Raw genomic sequence first — 9,034 nt, 5'->3', positions numbered from 1 at the left:
GTGGGAGGGGGGAACGGTTTCCGTTGGAAAAAGGGGTGAAGGAGGGGGGAGAGGAGGAAGGATCTCGCGAGGATCTCGCGTGGGAAGGAAGGGACACGACAGTCGTACAAATGTAACAATTTATTTTCATTACGACATAATTAGGAACGAGACCCGTGACTCGATGCCTTCTCCCTTGCGTTAACTCGCACACAGGCAACGCCCTTGGTCAAGTTTAAGGTTCGATCGATAGGGGATTGCCTGTCGTTTGGATTTTTCGTGCGTGGGATCGAGTTTAAAGCACGTGTTTGCAGTTTGGTAATAATATAATTTATCGGGGTCGTTCGGGAATTGATTAAATTTTACGGTTTGACAATTTATTTGTGTAGATTTTTACGCATTTTTATTAAAATAAATTTAATTAATTTAAATGTTGCGAGTTATGGAGGTTGTTATTATGAAGTGAGAATAAGATTAAAGACAAGGATAAAACTTAAAGGGTGAAATTTTTATCTAAATTATATTATATTCAGGATTTTTGTAAAAAATTTTATTCGCATGAATATTCGCGATCTCTGTTTATGCGTTCCACGAGTTGAAATATGGACGACGAACGCGAGTGTAGGGTTGGATTATTACTGTTTGTTTAGTTTAATGCGTATTTTAACAATAATAACTACGTCGAATTTTCATATCGTGGGATAAATTCCACAACGTTGTACAAATATACCGCGTCTATGAATTTTAATGAGTTTATAACCGGATGAGAGGGATGAAAGTGAAACTTCTTTGTTATTTCAAGCAATGTAACGATTTGAAATTTAGATGACAGATCCCCTAAAAGCAAAGGTTCAAATCACAAATCGTAACCAAAGTAAATTTTTATTAATTTCATTTCAATTTTGTTTCCTCGACAAAACCTCCTAAAATTTTCTTCTACTCTACGAAAAATATCGATAATTTCATCTCTTTGCAATTTTACTTTGATTATTGATTGAATTTTTAAACTTAAAATTAGAATTTCTCGATTTTTCTCAATTCAATCGCAAAGGATTGAACTCTTTCTCCTACATTCTAAAGAAAATTTTTTTAAATTTCCAGAGACCGTCTTCACCATTAAAATAAAAACTCGTTTCGTCAAAAACTCTTTTTTTTTTTCCAAGAAAATTTAAAAAAAATTTCGACGATCCAATAATTCCATCACTGTCTTCGTTATGTTAGAACGAAAAAAAAAAAAAAAACACGTGAAACAAAAGGGTTCCCTTAGGATTCGCCCACCGACCCGACCGAAAGGAGAAAGGAGAAGAAACGCTTTCCCCCTTTCGGATCGGAGATTGAAAAAAAAAAAAAAAAAGAAGAGAAGTGGAACGATATACAACGTTAGATGGAGGGAATACGTCTGTGGAGGGATTTTCGTGTGTCCCGGAAGCTCGTGTACGGATTCCAGCAGGGTTAGAGGGCGAGAAGCGCAACGAACTATGGATGAAAAGGGGGTTGAAAGGGGGAGGGAAAAGAGAAAGCCCACGGGGGCCGAATTTGCATCCGGCAAAGCAACCTCGGACTACTTTATTTGATTGGCTGCCCGCAGGCTTGCCTTCCACTCCCGCGCCAAAGTACATCCCCGTATTTCTCCTCCACTCTTTTATTCGCCTCCCTTCTTCACCTCATCGCCGTCTTTCTCCCTCCCCTTCTACACTGTTCTCTTTTTTTCTTTTTTATTATATCTTGTCTTCCTCTTTCCTTACATTCCTCTCTTCTTTGTTGTTTGTAATTAGTAGAATGGGGGCGTGTTTGCAATTTTATTTCGGGAATGGAATCAAATACTGGCCCCCCCTCCCCCATTTCTTTAAACCGTTGTTGATGGAAATTTGATTTTGCAGATTAATAGTTGGTTAGTATTTTTATGAAATATTAAATAAATTTTTATTTTCGTGTGTCATTTTTGAGATTCAGAGGATTTGAATAGGTAAATCAATTTTTTAAATTAATGTATTGTTTTATGTGTGTTATTATTATTTTACGAGATAAAAACAATTCCAAATTTTCGAATAATCGTATTTTAATTATTCGATATTATTCTTATAAATATAATAATAAATATAATAATATTATAATATTGTGTTAAAAAAATTTATTTTTTTTTATTTTTAAAATTTTTTTAAGCCTCCACTTATTTTCTAATTCTTTTCTATTTAATTACCAAATTCATTTATATTCTTCGATCAATTTTTAACACATTTTACATTACATACTTTACATTTTTTTCCACATCTCGATTTACGCTTACACAAACACACCAACTACGTCTTACAAAACTTTTTCAGAACCCGTATCCATCCTAATGATTCATGGAACCAGGTCGCGAACAAAAACTCTCCTGTAAGAAAATTTCTCGGAATCCACTTATAAATAATCCACCGGTAACAACAATTCATTCCATCTTCCCAAGGTATGTCCAAATACGATATGTTTATAATATTCTTACTCGAGTGCGTCATGCGTGTAACCTCGAGCCGTATTTACCTTTCGACTTCCGCAATTTCGGTTTCCAGGAATTTTCGACTCGCAACGATAACATTGTACAAAAACAATTTCTAACTTTCGATAATAATACTGTTATCGAGGATATGGTTTCAGTCGTACATTGGCTTCGAACGTGAAAAGATCTCGCGAAAATAAAATATAACTTTAAAGCGTACGTTTTGTAACGTAATTATTTTTATAATTTTAAGAGTACGAATCGAAAGTGGAATTCTCTCGTCGAATCGAGAGATACTTTTTTTAAGACTAAAAATCGATTTCTCAATTTCTCAAATTTCTCTTCTTACTCTTCACTTCGCGAAAAGTATTATCCGCTAGTTTCACTCTCAATATTGTATATATAAAATTATAATTTAGAATTATAATGGATAGAAATCGAGAATATTTTTCGCGAGAAGAAATTACTAATCAAAAGTACGATTCCTACCTTAAAATCGAGAACTTTTGCGAGTTGCTCTCTCTCTTTCTCTCTCTGAGAGATGTTTGCTGCGAAAAAATATTATTCAGAGTAACTTAACTTAGAATTTTACTTTCAAATATATTCGTACTCCGACCGTCGAAAGATTACCAAGAGGACCATTCAACGATGGGCCGGAACCATCCATCAGAGGTCCGATAGAGCATCAAGGATGCTGGATGTGGTGGAGCGAAGATACCAGGGAACGAGGTAAGCTTTTGCTTCTTTTTAATGACTTTGTGTCGTCGTGCAATCGTGCCGATCGATTTTTTCCCGCCTGTCTGTCGCCGAGAATCGACGTCGGAATAATCATCCGGTTTAATAAAAACGGCTTATCCGTGAAACAATGGACTGTCGCTTGCAGGACGGGGTATCGTCATGGAGGCCGGTGCTAAACCACTCGTGTTCCATGTACTTTGTTCCACTTCATATTAAGCGATTTTCACTTTGTGTTACAGGACTTGATCCCCTGCCTCTTTTAGAACTTCAGTTTCATTTTAGAAGTAGCTCCATCGTAAGTTGTAGGCCACTTGTGCTAATTTTAAACGTGATTTGTGAGAATTAAAAGTATCGTGATAACAATTGTGAAAATGTTATTACAAATGTTATTAATATGTGGTTAAAGTTAATTTATTAATTGGTTCTTTTTATTTTTATTGTATAAAGTTTATCTAGGATTTTTTTCGATTCTTTTTTTTCTAACGATTTTTGGGAAGAATGTATTTTTTTTTCTTTTATTAATTTTTATATTATTTTCCTTTTTTCTTTTTGTCGTCAATATTTAAATAATTAAATATCTTTGGTGGTTTTCTTTTCTTTCTATTTATCATATTATACCTATTATCATAATAACATCAGTTTTTGGAATAGATATTCCTTCCTTTGTTAACTCGTTATTCGAAAATTCGACGTTTTACACGTATGGAAAGTTGGTTGTTCCATCTCGAAGCGGATTTAAACGAGCCGTTTTCACGCTTTAAGCCGCGCACGAACGTATTATTGTAGGATATTTCATTAATTAGCTAGGATATTTCATTAATTAGCTAATGGCTAACATGATTCTCATACGCTTTGATGCATTATTATAATGCAACAAAGTAATAAGTGAGACGGTACGTTCCGACTCGTTTTCTATCCTACGTTATTAGAATTCGAAAGATTCGGTATAATACCATCAACGATATTATATAACGATCGCGGTGCGATATCTCGCGAATTTTTATTCTCCGCCGTTTCGAAGTTTCGCTGTGAAATTGAAAAAAAAAAAAAAAAAAAAAGAAAAAAAGAAAAGGAAAGGAAAGAAAAAAAAGTATAAATTGTAGATGTATATTTCGAAACTCGCGAAACTTTCTACCACCGCGCTATCTAGATGCTTTATGCAAATTTAAATTCTTATTAACACAGAACTAGAAGAAATAATTCACTTTGGTTTTAATATCTCGTCTTTTTTGCATCGTTTCGCGCGCATTTCCGTTAGAATTTTCGCAATTTTAGAATTTGAAAAATTTAGTTAATATCATCGACATAATATTGCAATTAACGTTGAAAATATTTTTCAAAAAAACTTTTTGTTTCATGGTTTTGGCAAATTAAAAAAGAAACATACATGTATATATATATGTACATATAAATATATATATATATATGTATAACTCAGACACATATTTCGTCTCGTTTCCATCCTTGCTATTATTAACATTTGAAAAATTTATTTAATCAACAATATATTATTTCACGATGCAACTCGTTTCTCAAAAAATTTCTGTTCCACGGTGAAGTTTTGATAAACTAAGTCGGATGCATATTTCGTTTCAGACGGGGGGATACGGTTTTTTCTACCCTGTGTTTGTGTTCATTAGAGTTTGAAAAATTTTCACGAAAGTTGAAGTTTTTTTTCTTTTTTTTTTCTTTTTGGATAAACCAAAAAAAAGGTGCATAACAAAGGTGCATAAAAAACGAAAACGTGTATTTCGACTCGCGAAAGTTTCTACCCTCTATTTATTAAAATTTTAAAAAATTCTATTCTTCGCAAAGAAAAATTTTTTTTAAACTGGATTTTATTCGTATTCGCCTTTTCCTTCCACGGCGTATATATATATATATATATATACTTAGTTACGTATGCCACGTCACGGATACGGGGTTACCCACAGAACTTAATGGTTTCCCGATAATAATAGTTCTCGAGTCACTGTAGCTTTAGTATCTCGGACTTTAGCCCTTTCTCCAAGGAACCACCCGCATTTTGACCTGTACTACTACCAAGTTTCGGTTGTCTAACGCAGGGGATGAAATTACAATTGGCTGGAAATGTCCCTTGTCTTTGACTCTTTGCTTAGGATATTCTCGACGCTCTTGCAAATATATATTTTTTTTATTTTTTTTTTTTTAAAGAGATTCATCGATTAATTTTCTTTTATATTTGTCGGATAGGAATTAATCGTACGTATATTTATATATTTATATTTTTATCGTCGTAAAAGTAATTATTTTTTTATTATTTTAATCGATGCATTTCAATCGCGAGTATCTTTTATTGTATCTTTTATTTGATTAATCAGTTAAAGGAATTCGAGGCGGGGAAAGTATTTGAGAAAATAATAATTAATTTTTTAAAATTTGCTCGCGAACAACAAATAATTAGATCAGGAATAATAATAATATAATAATAATTTATTTTCATCGAAATCGAGTAAAATAATTTATCTCGCTATTAACGTAAAAATTAATTTAATTACAGATAAATTTATCTTATTTTCGTACGAAATATTTAATTATTATAGTTTAATTTGTAGAAAAATAAATTTGGCAAATTTCTTAAAACGTTCAGATCCGTGATAAAGAAGGGGGGGAGGGAATAAAGACGATAATTTATTCAAAATTATTTATAGATTTGTTTCGAGTAAGTTTGTTCCTCCTCCTGTAAAACCCAAGTTGATCAGTTTCGACCTGTTAAATCGGCGACAGAGTTCTCTCCCGATAGTATAATAGATAATTATCGCGAAGAGCTGGAGTCACCGAGGCTGTTGAATCGAGACGATACTGTTTTCCACGATCCATCTTTATTCGAAACTAAGTAGAAATACGACCTAGCTTAAACCCTACATGACGAAGGGTGAATCGAGACTCCATAGGCGTAACCTCTTCAACGATCCTTTAACGAATTCGTGTTCAATCCGCGTAATAGATTTCCATCTATTGATACGTTTTTTAAAATAATATTACTTATTGTTATTCCTGATCTGATATTATATACGCTTATTACAATATTATTTGTTATTCACGAGCAAAATATTAGAAAATCAATTATTATTATTATTTTCCCAAATATTTTCCTCTCCTCGAATTCCTTTAATTAATTAAATAAAAGATACAATCTCGCGTCAATCGTGTATCGAAAAAAATATTTAAATCGAAAATCCATCGAAAATTTAATTTCTTAGTTACTATTATAATGTCATAAGTAATATAAACAGAATATTACTCATTGTAATTTAAAAATCGAATCAATTTTCGAACAAAGCTAAATTTAAATAAAAAATTCGAAATGAAAGATACGAGAAACAAAATTTCACTTCTGGTTTACATTTCGATACGAATCGAACTCTCACGCGTTGCATTCCATATACAAGGTGAGATTATCGATAAAATCGTACGCGTATCGGATAAACGGAGGATGGATAGGCGAGTTTTGAACGAGGGAAATGGAAGGAAATCTCTATGCTCGATTCGTTACGCCTATGAAGGTAAGGGTTTTCCCCTTGATTTCCACTCGAGGTTGCCAACTTCGTACCCCATATCCTAGGTTCCACTTGATCGAATTAATCCATTCCCAATCTAATCAAATCGCGTGAATGTCTAATTTCACACACGATCCGTTTTCGTCGCTTCGCACGTTCTACCGATACGTACAAGTATCGAACCGGTTGATTCACATATTCGCGTTAATAGGGCCCAATTACTTGGGACCATCCCTCCTAACAATTGACCACATCGAATACACATCGTTCCATCATTTTACGAAAATATTCCAAGACGACCGAAATTTTAAACGATCGAGATACTGTATTTGATCTTTCCATGAATTGAACGATATTCAAGTTGAAGTATCATTTGAAGTAGTTGCGTAGATTTAATCTCAAGGATATATATAAATTTCCGCAAACACTATACCGTCATTAATTGTTCCAATTCAAGTCACATCATCCACATTTTAATCGCACAACATTCTACGCGAAAAATTAATCCGTTAATATTTTATTTTTCATTTTTCTTTTTTTATTTCATCTTCATTCACTCTTTTGAGTTATCATAGGATGTATAATGTTCATTAACATTTCACTTTCCATTTCTTTTTCTTTTCTTCATTCCACTTCATTCATTCTTTCGAGTTATGTACAACTTTATATAACAATATATGTACAACTTTCACTTTCCATTTCTTTTTCTTTTTTTCATTCCACTTCATTTACTCTCTCGAGTTATCGAGTCATCTCGAGTTAAGATGTATAATGTTAATTAATATTTCATTTCTTTTTTTTATTTTCTCTTCATTCACTCTTTTGAGTTATCGTAGGATGTACAATGTTCATTAACATTTCCATTCCTTTTTTCTTTTTTTTTTCACTTCATTCACTCTCTCTAGTTATCATAGGATGTATAATGTTCATTAATATTTCACTTCTCATTTGTTTTTTCTTTTTTTTTTTATTTCATTCACTCTCTTAAGTTATCATAGGATGTACAATGTTCATTAACATTTCACTTTCCATTCCTTTTTTCTTTTTTTTCACTTCATTCACTCTTTTGAGTTATCATGTATAATGTTATATATGATGTATAATGTTATTATGCTATTAATATTTCACTTTCCATTCCTTTTTTCTTTTTTTCATTCATTCTTTCGAGTTATCATAGGATATATAATGTTCATTAATATTTCACTTTCCATTTCTTTTTTTCTTTTTTTCCATTTCATTCACTCTTTCGAGTTATCATAGGATGTATAATGTTCATTAACATTTCATTTTCCATTCCTTTTTTCTTTTTTTCTACTTCGTTCACTCTCTCCAGATATTATAGGATGTATAATTTTCATTAACATTTCATTTTCCATTTCTTTTTTTTATTTTCTCTTCATTCACTCTCTCGAATTATCATAGCATGTATAATATTCATTAATATTTCACTTTTCATTTCTTTTTTTTATTTCCTCTTCATTCATTCTCTCGAGTTATCATAGGATGTAATTTTCATTAACATTTCACTTTCCATTTCTTTTTTTTTTCCCCACTTTATTCACTTTCTCGAGTTATCATAGGATATATAATTTTCTTGATCTCAAACGATAACCGTGAAAATGCATTTGTTGAAGTACTTACATAAATTTAATCTCACGAATCAATAGGGATATGTATAAATTTCCACGAACTATTTCACATCACCATTATACACACATGATCAGAAAATTCTACACGAAAAATTAATCCGTTAACATTTCACCTTCCATTTCTTCTTTTTTTCTTTTCTTTTTTTCTTCTTTTCTTTTCCACCTCATTCACTCCCTCGAGTTATCATGGGATGTATAATTTTCCCGGTATGAAACGATAACCGTGAAATGCAACCGTGAGCCGGTGTAGGCAGGTGTAGAAGTAAAATAGGCGTTCGATATTCCTCCCAAGTTGGAAACTCGGATTGGTCTAGCTGCGACAATATTGTAATTACAACATCAAATGCTCGATTAACGCAAATTTAACGGACGCGATCTGCGACTCCTGTTCGTAATTAACTTCGCGGCGACATCAAACCGATTAACGCGCTCCTCTGACCCGAGTTTTACCCCCATAAAGGCGCGAATTGCGAGAAGGTTTCGCCTTTCCTACTCGTAATCCAGCCTTTTCGAATTTACGTCACGTCTCGCTTGCCTTTCGCCGCCATCGATTCCAACCTTGAAACGTAGTTCCTTTTCTCCCCCTCCCCTCTCCCTCCTCCTCTTCTTTTCGGACAAATTTTTTAACGAATCGACTCCTTTCCTCCTTCTCCACGAGTTACTTTACA

The 9,034-nt window shown here is 32.9% G+C and overlaps 1 long non-coding RNA gene across 1 annotated transcript in view; it reads left to right on the top strand.

Annotated features, from left to right (window-relative positions):
* Nucleotides 1–2,900: 2,900 nt before the first annotated feature.
* Nucleotides 2,901–9,034, top strand: part of LOC116185218 — a 15,050-nt gene continuing 8,916 nt past the window's right edge. Inside the window, exon 1 of the long non-coding RNA XR_004150020.1 lies at nucleotides 2,901–3,187. This is a non-coding gene — a long non-coding RNA (uncharacterized LOC116185218). The remainder of the gene's footprint in view (nucleotides 3,188–9,034) is intronic.

This window comes from Apis dorsata, unplaced genomic scaffold (assembly GCF_000469605.1).
Source record: "Apis dorsata unplaced genomic scaffold, Apis dorsata 1.3 scaffold_130, whole genome shotgun sequence".
Taxonomy (NCBI): domain Eukaryota; kingdom Metazoa; phylum Arthropoda; class Insecta; order Hymenoptera; family Apidae; genus Apis; species Apis dorsata.
The sequence above is the reverse complement of the archived record's forward strand: the minus strand, read 5'-3'. Positions and strand labels throughout refer to the sequence as shown.